Raw genomic sequence first — 23,575 nt, forward strand, 5'->3', positions numbered from 1 at the left:
AAAAGGCAAGCTGAGCCACTTCTTGGAGCTGGTAGAGTCACTGGCAGAATGTCCTAATTCACCAAATGCTCTCAATAACCAGGGGATTCCATTTGCACGATGAGAATAAAATCTAACCTTCTTACATGCTATGCCAACTGAACCCAGGCCACGAAGCCCCATTTGCCTGGTAGGGTGTTGGAGCAGCTCGTGTTCACGGGGTCTCTTCCTTCATTTGTCACCAACCAGCATTTCCCGGGGTGGGCCTCAAGCATCACTGACCAGCTTTGCTTTCTCCCCTTTTGGGGCTCATCAGCTCAGTGGGTGAGGTGCTCACCTCTCCAGGCAGTGGGAGGCTTTGACAGGGAAAAGGGCAACATCACCGAAGTGGGTGAGAACACACATCTCTGACCTCTGGCAGGGGAGGGTCCGGAATCCTGCTTAATACCAAGTGAACCATAAATAACGAGTCCAGAATTTCAGTAAGGGGGAGGGAAACTAGCCTGCATGGCTGCCCACTGTAGCCAGATGTGGCCTCATTTGTTTGATCCTCCCAACAATCCTGGTGGAATAAGCATCGTCTGCGTCTTACCAAGGAGGAAAATAAGGCTTGGAGATGTTACCCACATCAGAGCTGGTAAGTGAGGGAACCAGTATTCAACTCAGGCCTGCTGGATCCAGAGCCTGAGTGCTCTCTGTCCAAAAGGACAGCAAACAGGCTAATGTTCTGCTGAAGTTTATCAACTATTTATGGAGAGGAAAGGAAGGGAAATGAATATTTACAGAGCACATAACTTATGCACAGCTCTTTCTGGGAGTTGGGGGTTACAAAGGTAAATATGGTGCAGTGCCTGCCCTCAAGGCACTTATAGTCTGGTGGAAATGTACACCGGGGAGGAAGGAGGCCTGGGTAGGAGAAGTGGACCTTCTAGGAAGAAGAGTTGCTCACGTTGGTATGTGCAGGTCCTTCTCTAAGTGGTTTTCAGTAGTATTTATTTGGGTCAGGATCCATTTGGCAATTGTTAATTGTCTTCATTTTACCCATGAGGAAACTAAGACATAGAAATTAAGTAACTTGCCCAAGATTACCAAGTTAATAAGCAGCATTGAGATTCAAATGTAGGCTGTCTGACTCCAGGGCTACATTTTCTTTGAACCACTGTAGGAGAATAGGTTAATTGGTCCCTTTATTACCCTACTTGATAAAATTCTTTTATCCACCTCAGTTGTCTTGGGGGAAAGTTCCTAGACAAAAACCAAGCCTACCTACCAACTTCTCTAAGTGTTTAGATGGTGTTTGTTTGTTTGTTTTTAGCGTGCTCAGTTTTTTTTTTCAGCAACAACAATGAAAAACCTAGAATACCAACCCATTACTCCACGGTAGGAAATATAGATGTGGACCAGAACACTTGATGTGGTGTGTCCAAACCATTGTCTCTAAGTCAGCATATTTACATGGGCACCTACCTCACTTATAGCCAGGAGTTTGCTTGGGAAGCTCAGAGCCAGTGAAAGGGGCCTTACTGGGTGGTGTGAGAAGGGTTTCTCAGCCACCATAGTCTGAGTCTTCCTTTTCCACTGATGGCTTTGCCAGTAGGAGCAGAATACTAAAAATCAGTTCACCAATCCTGGATTTTATATCTGCAAGTTCTGCTCTCCAAAGACAGTCTCAGCCTTCTCATAGTCACCTCAATTGAAAATGCCCCCGATTTCTCTACCAGAGTAATTTAATCTGGTTGACAAAGCAGTAAGTAATGGGAAGATGTGGGACAAAAAAAAGTGATGGCCTTTAGAAAGCCAGAAAAGCATCAGGAATTGTAATTTTAAACACATTCTAGTGTCACTCATTCAAATGACATTAAAGGAAGAACGAGAGGGTGAAAGATTTTACTACCATTGCTAAAGTGAGAAGTGACCAGGTCAGGAAAAGTGTCACTAGTCCATAAGTAGTATAGGGTCAAAAGAATATAAAAGCATTAAATATATGATGGCTATTTGGATGATATATGTTTCTGAATAAAGAGTCAGGCTAGGGTCTTGTATGTGGACCAGAGTCGTTACTAAAAATATTAACCTGGCTTCAGTCATTTTCAGAAGATGCAATGATGAAATTGCCCATATCCCCCTGAGATTGGAAAATTCTTTTTATGATGGGTCCCGCAAGAAATTACAGCTTTTCTCTAAAGCCAGAGACTCTCAGGCTTTGCCAGCTACAGTGGGGTGACAAGGCGAGTGATTTAAGGTGGGGGAAGAACGCCTCTGCTCTACTAAATCGCATTGCCTCTTGCCCTCTGTAGTTCCGTGTCAGCTCACAGCACAGTCTCAACCTGCCGTAATTCACTCACATTCTCTGACCCTTCCTGATTTTCTGTGCATACGTGGTGCTGTTTTTCTTCTATGCCTTCAGAAACCCAGCCTATGCATATGGTTACGGAAACTGGAAATGCATCTGTTAAGTAAAGAACTGCATGGCTTTTGTGCCCTGACAGTGAACACTGTTTGGTGACAAGTTAAAGCCAAAGGGGAAAGCACTAAAAAAACAAAACCAAACCTGGGCTGAGTTGTGGTGGATGAGGCGCAGGTGAGTGATTTCTCCTTGTGCTTGTTGGTGACTCATTGTCAGTAACTTTCGTCTGGGTTCTTCATTTTCACTATGCCCACCATTTTCATACTGTATTACTATTTTTAAAAATCATTTAAAATAGATTCAGAGCAGACTGTGTCTTGAAATCAGTAATCCAGGCAGCTACAGTTACCTTCAAAGAAGTCATCATTTTTGCTAGTTCTTGGCAAATCACAGGGTTTGTTTTTTTTTCCATTTTGAAGTTATTCTGTTCCCAGTTACCTGACTTTATGCATTCTGGTTTGTTGATATGATTACAAGTGATTTAAATGAGCAGATATTTTCCTAGATGCAGAACCAATTAAGTTTAGTCGACGATTTTAAAAGGTTGCAAACTTCCTTTTATCTTCAACTTTTAAGATGCTTCTGTAAGCTGAAAAAAAAAATCCCCCCAAATAATAAGGGAAACAATGTATAAACATTTCCCAAACTGTTCTCTCCACAAAGAATTCCATTTATAAATGGAATACCCCTTTCTTTGTCTTTGCCTTTGAGCTTGGGGGATAGCTGTTTGTATTTGTACATTTTCTGAATTTCTACAGTTTACACTTGTTTATGGTACATTGGGGAGTTCAGAGTAACCATTTGCAAATGTTTGAAGATATTCAAAAGAAAATATCCCCCCCCTCCTTGATTTTCCAGGGAAATGACATCTTCTCTTTAAGTAAAATAATCAATGGAAAAAATGTGTACCATGAGTAACCCTTTCACCCTCACTTTTTCCATTCCCAAGGAGCAGCAAGACCAAGAACTTCCCACCTTTGTGACTCCCAAATTTCTTATGTGTTTTTAAAACCAGAAAGAAAATCCAAGAGTCTTGTCCCCGGCCCCCATTCTGAGATGCTCCCCTAGCCTCAGCAGCAAGAGTTCCTTCCACTTTTTGTTTTCTCTGGAAGAGCTGAAGAAGGGGGGCTGTAGTTTTGACTTTTTGGAGTTTAGAGTTTAACTATTAGTCTGGCCACGGAGCCACAATCCCAGAAAGGACTATTTCAAGAAGGGGGCAGGGGACTCGCCTCATTAGGAAAGCCGCAAGGGTGGAGGTGGCAGGTAACTTTTTGCCAGTTTGGTTTCTCCAGCTGAGAAGTTTGAGAGGATTGGCTGCCTGCAAAGTCAAGTCCATGCAGTTGAAATGTGATTGTGGGTGCCGACTACGAAAGCAAGGAAAAGAGGAAAAACTGTGACTGAGAGGAGGAAATCAGTACAAGTAGGGTGTGCTCAGATCCTCTGCCAGACTTGAGATTTTTAATGTTCTAATACTTGGTTATTGGAAACGTTCATTGGTGACGTAATCCCTGATGTTCAAGTTCTGCCCGTCTGTCAGGATGCAGATGGCTGCCCAGCTCTAGGTATAGGTTATTCAAAGAGCCAGCAGTGAGGAATGGCCAGGTCTGCGTCATGCGCACGTGTGAGTGGTGAGGACCTGAGAGAGTGCTTGCTGTGATCATTTGAGACTCATAGAGGAGAATTTTCTGGATGAACAGTGTCGAGGTTGGCCTTAGACACATCTCGTTCAGTGTTGCCAGGTCTCTTTTAACCTTTAGGACAAGGGGGTTGAAGGAGGGTTTTAATGTGCAGGCACCTGGCTTTAGATATTATTTCAGTCAGATTATGATGGGATAGGAAATGACATATGTGACCGGGTATTTAGTTCTTTCAGATGTAGCCATAGCCTTCCATCTTCAGCAGGGCTGGGGCTAGGGTGAGGGAAGAGAAGTGCTTAGTGCCTGAGCTTTAGCGACGATCCTCAGGGTCAGGCAGTGCAGCGCGAGTCCTGGCCCTGATCTACAGACCTCCCGATCTGTGTGTCAGCTCCCCGGAGCTGGTCTCCATAGACTTGTCCATGCATAGCCTTCAGCTGTTCCCTCTGGAATTTTGTGGAAAGTTTTATGTGCTTGTGCACAGAGGTGTTTTCTTGGGAGGAGCAGTCCATAGATTTTGGCTACAGGAAAAGTGTGCCTTACATCTCTGAAAGATTATTTTATATTATCACCAAGCAATACCTGAGCAGAAGGACCCTTGCCTCAATAAGATTGCCTTAGTGACAAAATGCAACTTTTTCTTCAAGTTACTATAACTTGTGAGTGCCTATGGGAAAGAAGAAAGGGGAAGCAAGGAAAGAAACAAGCTAGACACTTGCCCAGCACTTGGACTTTCAAAGTTTGTGCTGTATAGGCAGATGCTGTCCTTCAGTGGAAAACCTTCTACCCTGCTGTTGAGGCCAAGGGAGGAGAATGGCTTGAGTCGGAGAAGTGGACAGATCAGTAAACACCAGCGCATTGGCATGGCCGTGTCTTGGAGCGCTACCAAGCCCCCTAGCTCCCTAGCATGCTTCTTCACCTGGAGAGGGTGTGCTTGGAAAGGTGAAAGCATTCAACCAGCTACTAACAAGGCATTGCCCAGAAGGGCACTAGAAATAAGCTCCCTGTCTGGTTTCCAATGAATCACTCCCTTGCTGGCTCGAGCGACTTCCTGGGCATCCTGGTTCAATCATTTACACCTACCTTCATGCAGACAAGCATCACAGAGGGGCAGAGGTGTTTGAGGACCAAAATGCACTGTACCTGGAACACTTACCTCATGTAGTAGAACACCATCCACCACCAACACGCTGCCTTTTCCAGACTCTCTTGTTGAAGAGATTGTGTCAAAGGGACGGAGGGTGGCCATTCTGTTTTCCTTCACCCTATCCCACCCAGAATTATTTTGTATCCTTCAGTTGCTGGTTTAACTATACATGGATGCATGTTAAGGCAATGCATTCTGCATGTGTAAACTTTTTTTTTTTACAAATGCCTCAAAAACATAAAAGGAATTCATTTCAGAGAAACAAATAAATTAGTTTAAAAGATAAACAACTTAGCACTGGCATCATCTACCAGGGTCCCATTCTCAAGGAAAAGGAGTAAATGCCGTCTCAGATGCCAGCTTGCAATACTAACCATGGAGAGCTCTTCTCTAGATTTACAGATTTCCACAGCATTCTGCTTGAGAAAAAAGTAGGGTGGGGTCAGGATTGAGAATGTGCAGCCATCAGCAAGGAGGGGAAATGCACACACACAAATTATTTCAAGGGGGTCATTTAAAAGACTCTAGTGAAAATGACCAGAGCAAAAGCAAAGAACAATGAGAACAAAACTTTTAAAGCATCTTTTGTGCTTTAGAAAGCTCCTGAGTGGGGCTATCCCTGGTGGCGCAGTGGTTGAGAGTCCGCCTGCCGATGCAGGGGACGCGGGTTCGTGCCCTGGTCCGGGAGGATCCCACATGCCGCGGAGCGGCTGGGCCCGTGACCCATGGCCGCTGAGCCTGCGCGTCCGGAGCCTAGGACTGAGCTGTGGCCATAAGCAACAACATGCTTGTGCAATTTTACCAAACACACAAGTCTGAATAGAGAGAAGGGAACACGAGAGCAGAACTGCCTTTCCACGTGGGCGTGGGGTCAGGACTGGGTCAATCAAAGCTGTCCGGCACTCCCCGGCCTCATTCCATCCAGACAGTTGGCTGCAACGCTGGCTGTCTCATCAGTTCCCCCTTTGAACCTCTGCTTTGTTGTCTTTCTTCGATAGCAAGCTGTGTTTTGTTTTGGGTAAAAAGGGAAGTAAGAATGCGACAGAAGAACAGAAGGGAGAAACATACATTATGGACCCGTTGGATATGAAACATTGACCTAATGTCCAAAAAATGCAATTAAAAAGCATATCTCTCCCTCATTTGCATGGCTTATTTCCCCAGACATGTTTTTGGTATTGAAAATGAATGGTATTCCCATATAACATGTGTCTCAATTTGTAATGATATCCTCCTTGCAGCTGGCTTCGTTCTCCAACTGTTTCTAAGATGTTACTGTCTTAAATTTGAGCCAACCTACAATAACAAATTATCTAGAAGCAAAGTGGCTAAGTTGCATTTGGTGAGAGAAGGGGAAACCCTATATTTCATCCTTCAACTCTTGTTTTGGAAATTCAGACCGTAGCATTATCTTTTTCTAAGGAAATCTATACACGCACACTTTAAAAATTGTGCCTATTGGGTGTTGTGAGAGCAAGAATGATCAGGTTTAAGTTTCTTTGCAAAGTTCTGCATCCCATCAACAAGCCCTTTTGATATTTTAAACCCATATTTAGAGTAATTTCAAGATATTTGGAGCACATGTGGTTAAATGTAAAACTTTGTCATTACGATTTGTTAGATGCTTATACTTTAAATATTTATAAGCCATTTTTAAGTACTTTATCCAAAAGCTTTCTCCCACTAGAATACTATAATTGAGTGGTATCTGAGCATCATCTGAGCATCCAGCAGATACAGGGTGAAGTCACTGCAGCATGCATGCACGTTCTTCCTGCTTTTCTGGTTTTAATTCAAATGTTGTTTTTAGTAGATTCAGCTTATTTTTTAAATGTATAAAAAGTCATAAACAGGATTGGTTGTCTGTGATTTTTTAAAGAATTACCAAGTCCCCCAAAGGTAAAATGTTCAACTTGAATCATGTTGATTCCTACCTCTTTTTCTTATCCTAAGAGTAATTAGTAAAACTTTCCACTAGAGTGTTGGATCTGTGTCCAGAGGAACTTAAAGTGTCGTATTGTTCCTCCAAAATATCTTAGAGGCAGTTTATTGGTGGTTAGATTGAATTCTTCACTATTCACCCTCAGCCATCTTGGAAACTGACACATAGGATCCCATCTTTATCATAAGTAGCCTGTTTGAGCACTTAATATGAAAAAGAGGAGAGCGAAAAAAACCTTTTTCCAAGTCAGAATCCATTTAAGCTTCAGAGGTTATAAATTTCAAACTGACCACAGGCCTCTGGGGCTCACACTCTTTATGGCTGGCAAAATACAACTTTCTGGCAAGAACGGGGAAAAGAAGGCTTAAAAGGGCTCATAAACTTGCTTGGACATCTAATAGCTCTTACCAAACAGCATTTTCATGAGTTAAGTGTAAATGAGTCAGAAACATATAGATTGAATTTCTTTTAAAATACACATGGGTTTAAAAATTAAGGCCAAAGTGCTTGGCAAAATAAGTTTTGGTTTTAGCCAAACCCCAAATGTTTGAAAAAAATAGTTTTACAATTTGCCAAACCAAAAATATATCCAGGTCCCTCCATTCCTCTCATTTAATACGGTGACATCGTAAACATGGGACTGAAGGTCTATTTTCATATCCACCAAGGTCTGAACAACTTGAATCCCAAATACTAGTTGAAAAACTATGAAAAATTTTTTGTGGAAAAACCTTATGACCTTGCAAATGAAGCTGAGTGGTCACTCGTTCAGGGTTCTGATTTTGATAGCACTTCCCACTGTCTGATACTCCGATCAACTTGTTCTGTGTCTCAGCTGTGTGTGTGTGTGTGTGTGTGTGTGTGTGTGTGTGTGTGTGTGTGTGTGATGCACAGGGATAGTAACTTTTAAAAAAAAAACCTTATATTTAGAATGGTTAATTTATACTTAATTAATATATTACGACCCATGAAAGTTAATAAACTCTTAATCATATCCGAACAGAGGGAGGCAGTCCCCTTTCACTCATTTATGGTTCAAAGATAGTCTTCATTTATTTCCCTAGAGGGGAAAACATATCCATTTTCAACTAACTGTATTGAATACTGACTCCATGCAGGGACACTGTTATTAAGAGATGGAAGGAAGAAAGAAAGGAAGGAAGGAAGGAGGGAGGGAGGGAGGGAGGGAAAAGAAAAAAAAGTGGGAGAGGCAGTGGCAGGAGTCTTATTAGACTTGTTTTGAGGAGCTAATAACCTGAGGCAAGAAATAACCAAGGCCACTATTACAAGCATTATGCAGGACCTGCAAACAGATATGACACTGTAGACAGGGGGCTTTGGTGAGGGCTTTGGTGTGAACGGGGGCAGTTCACACATTGTTGTAACTGATTACCTAGCTTGGGGCTGGCAGGATGGGCACATGAGTATTTATTGAGTGAATGAACGAGAAGAGTGTCAGGAGAGGTCTAGTTAATGGAGTTACCAGGTTAGGGTTCCATACAGCAGGTGAGTTTGGAGTTAGCTTCTAAAACTGGGGAGAGCCTTGAACTTGCAGTCGGGAGTGGAGGAATAAAAGGGGCAGTAGGATGGCAAGAGCCGCAGGTGCGGAGAAGAGGAAGTCGCGTGAGGGATGACCTTGCCCTTCGCTCGGCTGGAGTGAAGGGCTTGGCTGCAGACGGAGGGGGGTGGAGGCTGGAGGAGAGCAGGTGGGCAGTGGAGCCAGAGGTTGTGGCACTTGTACTCTGTACGTTAGGCAGTGTCACCACGACCTCGAGCAGAGGAGTGACAGGAGGAAATCTGTGTTTGAGGAAAATTACTTCAGCAGCTGTTTGTGCACTGAAAAGGAAGCAAGAGAAAGACTAGCATCGCTGAGCTGATCATTGAATTCTGATGACAGGCTCGTTACCAGCAGTGGATTCTAAACACTGCGGGATGTTATCGCTGCAGTGTGAGCCGCAAGAGCTGCCACATCTATGTTTTACGCATGTAAAGCCATTGTGGCAATGCAAGGGGAGGATGAGCTCTTTTCTTTGTGCCCAGAGCAGACCTAAGAGGTTTCATAGCACACAGTGGAAGGAAACCTCACAACATTCCAAAGTTCAGTCAAGGGGGATGCTGGCCGGGCCCCAGGTTGCCGTGGAAATAGGGGCTCCACCCTTCTGACTGCCCAGCTGCTCTGAGCCTTAGGCCAGTGGGGCAGGGCGTGGTGCAGGCCGTCGGTCGCCCAATGGGTGCACAAGGCAGGCAGCGGCTCTCCTAGCAGAGGACTTCCCTAAGGATGGACGTGGAGCCTGGTCGGTGGCCCTAGTGATGCCCAAAGCTCGGTCCCTGGAATGAAGAGCAGCCACAAGGCTTGCGTGGCTTTGCTCAACCTCAGACACCTTCAGAGATCTTCACAGAAGCTGAATCAGATCCTCCCACGGCTGGCAGGCACGTTTAAAGGGGTGTGGCAACTTTTGGAAATGTCCTTTTATCTTTTATCTTTTTTAACTTCCCAGGTCGTACATCTTCTGAAGCTTCCACATGTGGTGACAGTGGGCTCCTGGTAGTGAAGGAAGGCAGCTGTGTGGCTTAGTAGATACAGACTTCTGCTTTGGGGTTGGGCCAGCCTGGGTTCAAATCCCAGCAGAGCCAATTAGTAAGCGAAGGAGGAAGCGACTTTACCTCCCCAAGCCTCAGTCTCGAGGTCATAACACTGCTGGGAGGAGCAGATAAGAAAACATAGGTAGAGGTGCCCAGGAAATGGAGTTACTGTCCTATTAGGCTACAATGCCTGGGAGAGGAGTCCAGGGCTGGAGTGAGGTCTGCTTGGATCTGAAAACCAGCTGTGAGTTTGGACCAGTTTTATAACCTCTTTATGCCTACCTTTTCTCATTTAATAATTGTAACGGCTAATGTTTATTGAGCACTTTCTATATGTAAGCAGTGTTCCAGATGTTACATGCCCACAACAACCCTCTGGGGTACCATTATTAAACCCATTTTATAGATGAAGAAACTGAGGCACAGAGTGGTTGAATATCCTACCCAGAGTCACTGGCCAGTAAATGGCAGTGCTGGGATCTGACGGGCAGCCTGGCTACAGAATCTCCCTGCAAAACCACCGAGCATGTCTTATATACAAAAAAATGAAGATAATAACCCATACTTCATAGCGTTATCAGGCTCCAGTGTAAATAACAGAAGTAAAATGCCCACCTGGCATATATATACTAGGTGCTCATTATAAGAATTGTAATCGTAGCCCCTGCAGCCCAGAACGTCTTCCCTCAACGTGTAACGGGAGGTAATGAAACATTTCGATGCTGTCAACCTCGGAGGTTAGGGAAATGATTCCAGAAATTCTCCTAAGATGTCTGGTTCCACTTTTATAAGTAGGGACTGGGACAAACAGAGTAAACGCTCAAGGTCACAGAGTGGCGCAGCCAGGATTAGAACCTGAGTCCTCATCTGCCTTTCCCCTCAGTGGGACACGGGATACGACCAGAGCTGCTTGAGTTACACGCCCTGTGCCAAGGACCAGAGTCATACTTTTGCTACCCACGGCATCACTGCCTCACACCGGGCAGCTGATTTCAGAGAGGAAATAGGTTGTACCTGAACATCTGGGGTGGAAGGGTGGAAGGGTTGCAGAAAAGCAATTATTAAGCATACTCTCCATCTCCCTGGCTGTTAGAGGGGGGGTAGCAGGGAATCAGTATGCTTGCTCTTATTTTTTACATGAAGTTTCCGTGAAATGAAGCCCTTCTCTCTCTCTCTTTCTGCTAAAAGGCTGGTTGTAAAGAGTAAATAAAACGTCAGACCTCTTTTCCAGACCTAGCCTAAAATCTTAAGGTCTATTGATCCATAGACAATAGCTACTTGCCATGTAAAGCTGCTCTTTTCTCTAGGTTCTTTTTTTTCTTTTCTTTTCTTTCTTTCCTTTTTTTTTTTTTTAACTTAGACTGCCTGTGTTCAGATTATATAAATAAATAACAGACTCAATCTTAGCACAATAAACATCTACTTTTGTGTCCAAGGAAGAATTTTTGGAAGGCACACGAGCCGGCATCAGCTAGTTTGTGTATTGGATAGGACTTGAATGAAAATGCAATTATTATTTCTTAGCAAACAGTTTCTCGGAGTTTTGTCTCTAAGGCCCCTGCCAACTTTGACATTGTGACCCCTGCTTGTCAGGGTGAGGAAGGGGAGAGGTGAAACCTGGGCTAGGGGATAGCACTCCGAGGCGAGCATGGACTTTGAGGTCGTAGGAGCTGGACTTCGATCCAGCTTGGCCCCTTTCTAGCTGGTGACCTTGAGCAAATAAGTTCCTTAACCTTCTTGGGAAAGTTTCCTCATCTGTAAAATGGAGACAGTAATAAATACTTCATAGCATTGTTGTGTCAATGAAATAAGTATATAAAATATATTTGTTTTTAAGTGAAATAAATATATAAAAGTGCCTAGCGCAGTATTTGACATTAAGTGCTCAGTAAATGTAACTTTCTTTGAAAACACTGCAGCTTTCCCAAACCATAATAGGAAGTGCTTGGTCTTGAAATCCAGGCGGCATAGGGCTTGAGGCTCTTATTCAAAATTTCTTGTAAAACATTAGCTATATCATGTAATTCTTCATTTTATTTCTCTCTTTCACGAATGCATGCAGCCACTTGCTCCAGTGCATTTGTAAAAATGTGTGCAGTTAGTCATGAATCCCTGCCTGCTTTTAGAAAAGGACCAGAGACAGGGTAATTTGTTTAGCTTAAACTCCCAGGTTTTAAAAAAAGATTTGAGGTGGCTAAAGAGATCCATTGTCCAGGGTGAAGATAAAGGCTTTTGCAAGTGCACAAGAGGGGGTTCTGTGGCTCAGGGTTCTTTGTCCCCCAAGATCTTGTAGAGGTCAGCAAGATAGCACTGGCCACTCATATGAATAAACAGGTCTCTCTGCCCATTTAACTCCTAGAACCAGCTAAGCAAAGAAAACCGAAATTTAAATTTGTAAAACAAAAAATTAAAGATGGAGTTATCTCAGTAGGGGGTCTTGTATGGTTGGGATTTTTATTGATTAAAGAGTAAAATAAGAGATATTGCTAAAGGGGAAAATTATAAAAAAGAAAAGCAAGGCCTCACGTTTGGTTTAATTTTCTTTCTTTTAAATAATTTGAGCCTTAGCTTATCAGAGCCAGGCCGTGGGCAGCTCAGTGGTGCTGGAGCTCACCCTTGGCCCTACTCCCCTCTCCTCACCATGGGTTATTTCCCATAGCAATCATGCTAGAGAAGCGATGTTTTTAAATTACTTTCATCAATTAGCAAGCTATAAGAAAAGAGATACCATCCACTTCGTAAATGAAAACGGTTTCCAACTTGGTAAAAGCCATTTCAGAACTCTTCATGAAGCGATGGTCGATGGAGGAGAGAGGGAGCCATTTTTTGGCAAAACCTCACCAAGCCGTAGCCCTTTCCGGGATGGGCTTGATGCAGAGACCGCTGTCTGGCATCACACCCAGCCTTATCAGCTGGTGCAGGCGGCTCTGTTCATTGACCACGGGGTTCTACCCTTGTGAGCGTCCCAGAATAGCTATGGCTACCTGAGAGCAATCCAGTCCTCAGGGACTCATTATTGTCCCAGATAAACAGCGTGGCCGAAGCCAGCACGTAATAGCTGTATTTAACCGTGATAAGTGATGGGCCAATGTGCCCGAGTGGCATCACGGGCAGGGCTGGGGTAACTGGACAAAGACAAGCCGGCCTGGCAGCGGGCATCTCTTGTACATCATAGGGTTGATGCCACAGGATTTTGGACTCTGGGGAATAAATATGATGGACCTGGAGAGCTTGCCTTCTAGACAGGTAAGACAGGACAGACCTACTGGATTTTGATTATGCTAATGACAGAGGTATTTGAGGAAGCAAAGAAGAATAAAAGTTCAGAAAACAGATTAGATTAATGAAGGCAGGCTGCCTGGTGGAGGTGGAATCTTGTGCCACGGAGGGACTATGATGGGATGTAGAATAAGACAGACATTTTCTTTGGATACACATTTACTTTTGGGAGTGGTTGCCTGGAAATTATAAAATTTCCTTTTAAATGCAACCCGCATACATCTTAGGCTGTAAAGGCCAGAGAAGAAAAGGTGAGGATGATGGTATGTTGACAGTATCAACACTGAAAGAAGTTATTAGTACTCAGGCCTATTTTTGTTCTCTATGACACTCTGACGATGCTTATGCGATAAGGGAGAAGTAACTCAGTCACATTCTTAGCAATGCTTTCCTGATGGAAAGGGAAATTGCCGGTGGTCAGAGGCTTGTTCAGGGCACTTGGTGTGCAGCTGAGTCCATGAGGGAGAGACTTTATTCTTCTGGCCAGAAGGGGCAGCTGGGCCTGGAGTTCTGCAGACGCTGACCGTACATGCCTGCTGGAGACCACGCACTGTGGAGCTGGTCTTCATACACGGTGCAACGTGGTCCACGGGATGGGATGTGTGTGTGTGTGTGTGTGTGTGTGTGTGTGTGTGTGAGATGTTCCGCATGGCAGGGCTCTGGGTTGTCCTGCCTTCAGACAAACCCCAATTCAGAGGAAAACCCAAATGTGAGGCACAAGTAGAACCACTTCCCCAGAACCCCCTGCATTAAAGGACACTCCAGAAATCTCTGCCAGAGGTGAGAGTGTGTCTATGTGATTAATAGAAAGAAGGAGACCCTTTCTGAAACTTGGGACTTCAGGATAGAGAAACGAATAGTCTTTCTTATACATGGATAACTGTGTACCACCATACCTGATGATGGCTTTGGTCCAAAGATCCTACAATCCCAGAATATGAGAGATGGAAGATGTAATAGAAAATCTCACCCATGCCTTCATTTCACAGAGGAAGAATCCAGGCTTGGGGAGGTTAAGGAATAGGTCCAAGGTCACGCGGCTACGTAGGGTTCATGCTGTAACCTGTGTCTCTGTCTCACATATTGTAGAAATTTCCCCTTTACTCAGATCAAGAAATTTAGACAGAGAGGACCGACTGTTCTCTAAGACACCTCTGCTTAGCAGGGGCTGAGTCGGAACGGACTTGGGCTCTGGAACTTCCTGCCATGATCACTTTCTAAAACTCCAAGGCCACTTCCTCCCCACTTTTGAGTTTCACACCTTGCAAACAAATAACTCTCAGGAAAGTGATGCCCAAGCTTGCTTCTTCATTTTCATTGATTCCTGTGTCGCCAACATGGGGGCTGCCCTGAACCAGCCAGAGTCAGGAGGACAGGGGAGGGGGCCTTCAGTTTACCCCCTCCTCAAATGTTATCTGCCGAGAGGGACTTGCACTGCCACCATCTGGCCTGGGTGGGTGTCCCAGACACGGCAAGTGTGCGGTGAGAGGGATGGAAGCAGCGCAAATCCTCCCTTTGCCATTCTCTTGAAATAAGCGTGGCGTGAGGAGGCTTTCCAAGCAGCAGGAGTGGGGCTGCAAACAATAGAGTGCGGTGCAGCTGCACCCGGTAGAACTTTGGGGGAAAACACATATTATTTACCAGACAATAATAGATACCAGAGAATAATAATGATTATTAGAGTGTTTGGGATGGCAAACGCTGTAGTTAAGGTTCCAGAATGGCTCTCATTATAACCCCGTTTTCCTAGCCCCGTATGAAAGCCTTGAGATTTTCTCTAGGTAGGCTGATGCTGTCCATGTTTGGCCTTTGTCCAAAGGCGATTTCAATGTAAGGAAACTTATTTGAGAAATAGTCCTCTTTGGGGGGTTCATGATTACATTAAAGAAACAATTTACACCCTTGAAAAAGCAGTTGCAGTGTTCTTGAGTGAGGAATTCAAAATGGTGGTGTTTCTCAGTCACTGGAAGAAACCGTTAAACACCGTTTTTTTCCCTTTTCCTTTTTTAAAGAAGGATTCAGAGCTCCTCTCTGACTACAAGATTTGGTCACTCTTAGTCCCAAGCCCAGAGGTAGGGATGGTTTCTCTCCCTCCAAAGCAAGTTCCAGGCTGTGCTTCCTAAACAAAAGTAAATCCTGCCCAGAAGCAGCTACAGTATGTCTTAGGATCCATTTGGGTCCATTTCCAAGGCCTCTTCCCAATCCTTTGTGACTTCTCATTTGTTGGTGGCTCTTGGTGTTTTTGTTTCTGTACCTCTTCTCACCATTATGTCTTAGAAAGAAAGAAGGAAAGGAAGGGAGGGAGGGAGGGAGGAAGGAAGGAAGGAAGGTAAAAAGAAAGAGAGAGAAAGAGGAAGGAAGGAGAGAAAGAGAGAAAGAACGAAGAGGAAGAAAAGAAAGAGATTAAAGTGAGCTCTTTATTCCGAGAGAAATACCCACATTTCCAAATCTGACCATGCCAAATGAAAAGGTTTCCATGACCTTGTAATTCCACTCCCATTGCATATTTGTGGTGTTTTGCATTTTCACTTTGGTTATTTAATATACATATTAAATGCACACAGATCTGGTGATTTAATGTGATTTGGGGAACTCAGGCATTTCCTGTCATGCACATTCAGATTTTCAAACCTTGTTTTTGGCTGATCATTATTATGGTTACCATTAACACCAGTATTTGGATAGCAGGGTTCAAAGCACAAGCTTGGACCTAGTCCTCCCAATGGGCATTTTGACCTCCTCATGCTTGTGCTAAATTCACGCTACAGACACTCTGAACACTCCAGTTCTCTTTGTGGCCTCTATTTCTTCGTCTATAAAATGCGGGAAACTGTGTATATTATCTCTGGGGTCCCTTCAAGTTCTACATTCTATCACCTGAAATTATTTGTTCACTGGTCTAGGAATAATCTCAACAGTTGTAAAGATGTTTACAAGTCCTCTCCCACCACCTCACGTTAGCCAAATTTTCCCATTCACGTATCTGACATCCCCATTTATTGGCAGGAAAAAAAAAGCACCGTTTTGGGACATGGGGGACAAGAGCTGTTTGATTCTCATTCATTTGACAAATGTGTGTTGAGCTGAATACATTTGTCCCCGGGTGCAGGGATTTGAGCAAAACAGACACAGCCCCAGACCTCAGGGACTTCACAGTTTAGTTGGACGACTTCTGAATGGCTGCTTCCTGGGGGTGATGGAGTGTCCTTAGGAGGTTTCAAGCCAAGGGACTGGTAGCAAATGAAATAAGCCAGTAAGGATAAGAGAGGCAGAGCCCAACAGTCCTATTCAGACCTTCTGCCCTGGGATCCCAGTCCTATGCTTGGTCTGGATGTGAAGCGATGTGAGTGGCTCACCTTTGTCAGGCAAGACCCACAGAGAGGGGCACTTCTTCCAGCTCAGTCGCCCCTGTAGGAAACCTCTGAAGAGTGGTCTCTGTGCCCCAGGAATTTTTCACATGCTAAAAAGTCCATCTCATGGCCTCCCTCCTTTGCAGCAGACGCTAGGGCTGTTACACGGGGTACAGGCTTGAGGTCCACAACACCAGGGTCCCCCAATGACCTTGCCTGGCTTTGGGATGCCCTTGGGCAACTCCAAAGACCTCCTGCCAGTTAAGCGTGCAGTAACGTGGAGAGTGAATGTTGCTGGGTTGCAAAGGATGCTGCTGCAGGCTTTGGGTGAGGGCGTGGTGCTCCATGCTCATTATGGTATTCCAAAAAGCGACTCGAGTTTCATTTCCTCACACAAAGCTGGCAGGGCTGATCCTGCGCAGAACCGTGAATGAAAGTCGTGTGGAAATCAGGCTGCGCCACCCCAGTGCTGGGGCCTTGTTGTAAGTCTGACCTGACAGCTGGAGAGTGTGCTGCTCTGACTCATGCCCGGGTTCTCCCCAGCCTGGGGGGTGGGGGGTAGTTTGGTCTAGTGGATTCTAACAAACCCCTTTTCCTCATTTTCTAGGAACGCTCACTCACAGGGTACCTTGCATGGAGAGAGGGCACAGAGCAAACCATGTCTCGCCATCCAGTGACACCAGCTGGTCAGCTCACCACCCCCTCTGGCTAAAACTCAAGCAAATAAAGCCGCTTCCTGTCATTAAGCATCTCAGAGGAAGCAGCCCTCCCTCGGTGGCCTCTAGCCCAGAGAAGCCAGCACGTCTTGGACCCACCAAGCGGGCCCAGCCTTCCTGCTGCCACCATCTCTGCTTCTCCCCAGAGGAACTTAGGGATTTTGCCCCTGGTTTAAAAGAAAAAACAAAAACAAAAACAAAAAAAAAAACGACAAAACACCAACAAGCCACAAGGACCAATGTAGGTATTCTCCCTGCCTCATCTTCAAGGCTCATAGGGTGAGGCTGGGAGATGATACAGATTTGAAAACAAAAATCGTTTTTTAATCTTTTTAAAAACTGCTGTGGTTTTGCTGCTACACGAAGAATTGTGATTTGCATTGTACGGTTTTGGACCTATACTGTTCACGTTTTGACGGCAGAGAGGGATCATACTGGAGTCCCAATGCTTCAGATTCATCTCTGTCCTGCCTAGGATGCACTTTTAAATGAAGAGTTAAAATATTTTATTGGCTAATATACTTTTCTTGTTATTTTTACAAAGGCCACCTTTATCCTTTTTAATGCCATATTTTCAGTGTTACACTTTTATGGCTTTTAATTTTCGATCTGACAGATGTAAGAAGCAGCATGAATAGTTTATACTGTGGTTTTTCAGAGACTGAATGCCAAGAGAACTCGGTAAATGTTTATTCTTCTCAGCTTTCTCCTTAAATTCCCTTAAATAGCGCCCCATTTGGGAACAGAGCAAGAGTGTTGAACTGAAGACCAAAATGCCCTCAAGGTGTAAAATAATCCGAGGGGGAATATTTGCTGGGCGTCAGGAAAGACTTGGATGAAATTTCAACCCTGATGGCTTTCGGTGATCCAGGAAGTCAGTGAAGCAATCTCTCTATACGCAGAGCCCTTTCATGATAATTAGAATGGTATGGACAAACCAATGAAAACAGGAGGGAAAGTGAGAAAGCTCACCCATGATTCTGTTTCACTGTTTGCTTTCTCCTGTCATGGTTAAGAGAAATGTGCAATTCGATCCTCAATCAGTGGGTGGAGGATAACAGGGTAGATTTTCTTGTGTGCACTTGTACAGTTGTAGCTGCGAGTCCAGAAGTCCTCTAGAGCATGTGTACTGGCACTGAGTTGGTGAGACAGTCGTGGAGTATCCCATTCTGATGAGTACAAAAAAAAAAAAAAAAAGAAAGAAAAAAGAAGAAAAAAAAAAAAAAAAGAAGAAAACTAAAAAAAAAAAAAAAAATCAAATCACCTTGTGATTCAGTGTATCTGTTTACTAACTCCAATAAAGCAATTGTTCCCTCTGGAGGGGTCCAGGTGCCCCCGCCCACAGGCCGCTGAGCCAGCAGCAGCGGGGCGGTGGGGTGTGGTGGGCAGGCGAGGCCAAGACAGAGTCACGCTGGCCTTGAAGCACCACGGGGCCGTGGATGCGGTGTACATACTGTATTTCTATATCCTCCTTTGTACAGAGTCACTTAACAAGTCAAGCTACTGTTTTACAGGTGCTCCTTATTTATTAGAGCTGTGAGAGCTTGGGGACACACCTGGCGAGCGAGCTCGCTTTTTAAAAATGAAATTGGGGAGCAAGGGAAGGGGGCGGGAGGGAGGGGAAGCTCGCAAGTCTGGGGAGAGATTTATAAAAGTGAACAAAAGGAAAACTTCCAGCAGCCGATTAAACCAACCAACCGACCCTAACACCTAACTTGTCCACGCAGGATGCAGAAGCCCCACCTCTGGGTGCCCCTTTCCCTGCGGGGCCCCCAGCATTTTCCTCTCTCCCTGAACAGTGTCCGATTCATCAAACAAAAATAAATCTCTAAGAAAGAAAAATGCACTTACATGTGCTTATTTTGCTTTTCTCATTATTATGGCTATTGTTGTTATTTTCCTTGTTACAGAAGGTGTTCATTTCTTTCCCCCAGGGAAATTTTTTTTTAAATAAAGCTAGTAAGTTTTAAAAGACGTTGAAATATCAGGGTGATGCTGGCCCTTCCCAACCTGCATCTCTGCAAACAAGAGCCCACCTGGCCTGTTCAATGGTCTGCTTCCCCACCGTGTCCATTGTTGACAACACACAGTGCGTGTGGAGTGGGCTTTGGGGCCTGTAGACTGGGGTGTCCCTTACCAAGTGCTCTCCAAGTCCTGATGTTTTTCAGCTCCAAGGGCTCTGGTCGAAGGCTCAGGAAGCACCATGCAGCAGAAGCAAACCTCCCCAGTGGACTCTGGTCCCTTTAGTACATCATTTCACTGTAGGTCGGGAGTGCTCCTGTGAACGAGAGGGGTCAATCTGGTTTTGCTTTGGTACCTGAATTAACATCAGAAAGTTTCTAAGATGGAAAGTACATTGATACCTAGTTCTAATCAATGAAGATCTAGCCTAATCTTCTTGTTCTACATGTGAAAAAAACTGAAGCCTAGAAAAGTGAATTGACCTGTCCAGAGTCCACACTGAGTTGGTTTAACTTGTCAGAAAACAAATGTTCATTAAAAAGTTAAGCACTGGGACTTCCCTGGTGGCACAGTGGTTAAGAATCTGCCTGCCAATTTAGAGGACACAGGTTCGAGCCCTGGTCTGGGACCATCCCACATGCAGCAGAGCAACTAAGCCCGTGTGCCACAACTACTGAGCCCACGTGCCACAACTGCTGAAGCCCGCGTGCCTAGAGCCCGTGCTCTGAAACAAGAGAAGCCACCGCAACGAGAAGCCTGCACACCACAACGAAGACCCAACACAGCCAGAAAAAACCTAAATAAATAAATTTATATATATAAAAAAAAGGCACCATCAGCAATCTTCTCTATATAACCATTCTAGGAGTGGATTCTGGTGACCCGGTTTCTTTCTCTTGTGGAGCCTGAGTGATCTCGGAGGCTCCTGGTGTGGGGTTATGGTTATGACTCCATGGGAACTCCTCAGCCCCAGCTGAGGCCACACAGGGGCGGGCACCCAGCTGGGGTTGTCTGGTGCAAAGTCTCTGATAGCGTTATTCAGCTGGACTTGGCCATAGACGCAATCGCCCAGGGTATTGATTTTGCTTTTGTCTGTAGTCCAAGATTGTCTAGCAAACATGTTGACCCTTCAGGAAACAAAAGGTCCCTTTGTTCCAACAAGAAAAGATTCCGTGGCATCTCATCAGACAGCACACCTTTTCCTCTTTCTCTTCCTTCTCTTAATCTCAGTGTTCCCTGAAATACAGAATCCTCTTGGGCCATCAAAACTGTATAGAGAGAAATAGAAATAATAATGTCAATAATTACGAGCACGTGCTGAGTACGTGTACATTAGCCTCACTTACTCACGGAAGGTCCTAATATCTCCCCTTTATTGCATGTGAAGAACGGAAAGCCAGTGAGTTTAGTAATAGCCCGAGATCACGCAGCCAGTGAGTTGCAGGATAGGATTCAAACCCAGGGGGGTTGGTGCCAGAGTCCAGGCTGCACATCCAATCTGCAGAAAAACTGTTGACATTTTCATGAATTGTCATTTTGTGGCCGTAATTCAGTTCTGTAAGTTTCTGGCAGTGATTCAGCTTTGTTCTAAAGTGGCCCTCATTTTGAACTAAGCCAGAGAGTTGAGTGTTCATGGTTACTGCCCTCCACGTCTTACTGGGTGTGTGGATGTGCTGAGGCCACTCTACTTTCTGAGAAATTAGGCAATGAATTCCCTGTTGGTTATCAAAGCCCCACTGAACACAAGGCCCCATGTGTGATGCTGAGGGGAGACCGGAAACGAACACAGCTCGCAGCCCCCACCCCGGTGGCTTACATGTAACGGGAAGATGGGGCTGTGGAAAAGAAGGACCACTTCTTGGTCTCAACAGGATCACTCTGTAGGTTTCCAGAGTTTATATGAATGCACATGTGGAGCCTGGATGCACAGCTTTGCAAAGCCACCCTCTTTGTGCAGGTGTTCCCTTGACACTGGAAGGGCAACTTGAGCTGCAAACAGGCCTATAGGTGCCGGCCGGTTCTGCCCACAAGGCACAGACAAATGTCAGGGCTGGGGCCCGGGGGCGAAGGCACTCAAGACTCACACCTACGCCCTCCCCTCCTTGTCTCCCACAGCTCTTGGTTAAATGGACCGAGACCACTTCTCACAGGGTCCTTCCCACATCATCCGGGCCCCTCGAAGGCGGGCACCGTGGTCTTCCTAATTTTGCATCTTTGAAGAGCTGTTCTCCACTCTTGGAACAGAAAATGCTGGCTGAGTTGAGGTACTTTTCTCCTACCAGCCTGATGGGAGAAGAGGACAGGGAACCCCAGAAGCCAGAGCTGTCGTGTGGCAGACACAGGAAGGCTGTGTTTGGAGTTTCATTTTGTTTCTGGTGCTCAAGGGAGGAGGTGCCTGCAGCAGCCCCCGGTTCAGCACATCTTCAGACTGCTTTTGAAAACAAGGAGTAATACAAGGGGAGAAGACGCAGCACTGCCCTGGGGCTTCTGTGCTGTGCGGTGACTCCAGGCCACAGACGGTTACACCTTTTACCCTGAGAAGCCTTGGAGATTAGATCATTCCTTGACCCCCAGACACACATAGAGATGGAAAGTTAGTCTTCAGCACCCAGAAAGGACCTCTTATTCTATCTTCTCAACCGTGGATGGAATGAACAGTTGCCACCAGTGTATGGAGCTCTTCTCATGAGAGGAGGGGCCTCAGCTGGTTCACAATGAATTAGCTGCTTCCTCTGTGCACGGCCCCAGCTTTGCACACATCTGCTTACTTAATTCTCACAGCAGCCCTGTGAAGGAGGTGCTGGTATTACCACATCCCCACTTCACAGTCAGAAAAAACTGAGGCATGACGATGAAGGGGGCTTCTGTCCACAAATAGAATCAGAACCCAGCAGTGGGCTCCAGTGGCCACCCTCCCCGTAGGTCATGCTAAGCATGACCTCACCAGGGCCCAGGACGCCTGGCGGTTCAGGGAGAGTTCGGGTCATTTACTTGGTGCCTAAACCATGAGTTGGAGACACCTTTGACCTTTATATTGTGTTTGGAAAGGAAAAAATAATCTACTTCTCTTGACGCCTGGTTTTGCACATCACCGGAAAAGGAACAGTCAATGATTCCGTAGGGAAAGTTTGAGGGAGATGGGAAGGGAGCCTGTGTCAACAGCTCAGAGGAGTGGAGAGAGAGGCAGGCTGGTCCTGTGTTAGATTCCTGGGGCAGGAAGAAAGGGGGCATGTGGGCCAGGGGCTGTTTTCCATTTCCCCTTATTCTGATTTGGGGAGCTGTAAGCTGGGCTTTCTCCTGTGGCACTTGTTTGGATGGGTGAAGGGGTGTCAAAGAAGAGCAGCAGGGGGGCTGCCAGGGCCACACCAGACTCTGTCCCTCTGCCCAGAGGGCAGGGGGCTACAGCCAAGCCTCACAGTCACTCTGGGCCTGGGCCACTGGATCCAGGGTCAACTAGCTGACCGAATGAATGGACAGAAATTTTGAAAGTCCCCACATGCCAGACACCACACCGGGCAGTCACACAGACAGTCTCAGGCAATTCTTATTAAACCACATGCTATACAGGCCATGCGATCCTCATTTCTGGATGAGGAAGGTACAGTCCGGGAAGATTAAGCGATCTGCTCAGGTCACTCAGCTAATAAGTCAGAGAGCCAAGATTTGGACCCTCAGTCGCCACATGCAATGCTCTTTGATGGCACCACAGCAGCAGAAATACCAGTGTCAACTCAGGTCACAACTCAGTATGAATTTGAATCAGCCAATGGGACACGTGCCTGATGATGTCATTCCAGCCTGCTTCCAGATCTCTGGGAACAAATCACGTTCTCTTTCCTCACCCATTCCTCACCTGCAGGGCTGGGCCAAACCAGCAGACGTGAACCCCTCCAAGAGGGAATGCTAGCCTTAACGACATTTATCCAATGCGTACTAAATGCCATTTTGGTTGCATTATTTTATTTATGCCTCACAACAACCCTGTGGGGTGATTACTATGATTATTCCCATTTTATAGATGAGGAAGCCGAGCACACAGAGGCTCAGTAAGGGCAGAGCGTGCTCCCGCATCTGGGCATTCGGATACCTAGCCCTTCCCTCACCAGCACGCTCACGTTTCCGCTTCCCTCTTGTGGGTGCATGGATGCCTGAACGCATGAATGGAAGAGCATTTCATCGAGTACCTCGAGGGACACCAAATCTGACACTTTCACATGTGTCATCTCATCTTCTAGTGTGACTGGAGCATGAGCCCTGGAAGTGATGTGTGGATGAGCACAGGAATGGTTCCCATCTCCTGAGTTATAGAAAAAGGCAGTTGCCCTTATCTTCCTCACCTAACCTCCCATCAATTCCTGTCCTGAATGAGAACTCTTCTTTGCAAACACTGCCGGCCTCATAACGTAACAAAGAAGAATGCTCCAGGGGATTCGCTCCAAAGCTCTTTAGGGTGCTTATTTCCACTTCCGAGCCTTCCTCTAACAGCCTGGGAGCAAGGACCAGGGCTAATTCATCTTTGCATTCCCTTCGGGCACCTGGCACGCAGTGCTCTCGGTGTCGAAGGACTGAGTTGGTA

General features: G+C 45.6%; 1 protein-coding gene across 2 annotated transcripts in view; it reads left to right on the forward strand.

Moving 5' to 3' along the window:
• SOBP (sine oculis binding protein homolog) overlaps positions 1 to 18,292 on the forward strand; it is a 159,246-nt gene extending 140,954 nt beyond the window's left edge. For both annotated transcript variants that reach the window (XM_029223990.1, XM_029223991.1), the window contains one exon: positions 16,929 to 18,292. The gene's annotated coding sequence lies outside the window, so the exon portion shown is untranslated. The remainder of the gene's footprint in view (positions 1 to 16,928) is intronic.
• Positions 18,293 to 23,575: the final 5,283 nt, after the last annotated feature.

Source organism: Monodon monoceros, unplaced genomic scaffold (genome assembly GCF_005190385.1).
Source record: "Monodon monoceros isolate NGI ecotype Baffin Bay Population unplaced genomic scaffold, NGI_Narwhal_1 Super_Scaffold_15, whole genome shotgun sequence".
In the NCBI taxonomy this organism is placed as follows: Eukaryota; Metazoa; Chordata; class Mammalia; order Artiodactyla; family Monodontidae; genus Monodon; species Monodon monoceros.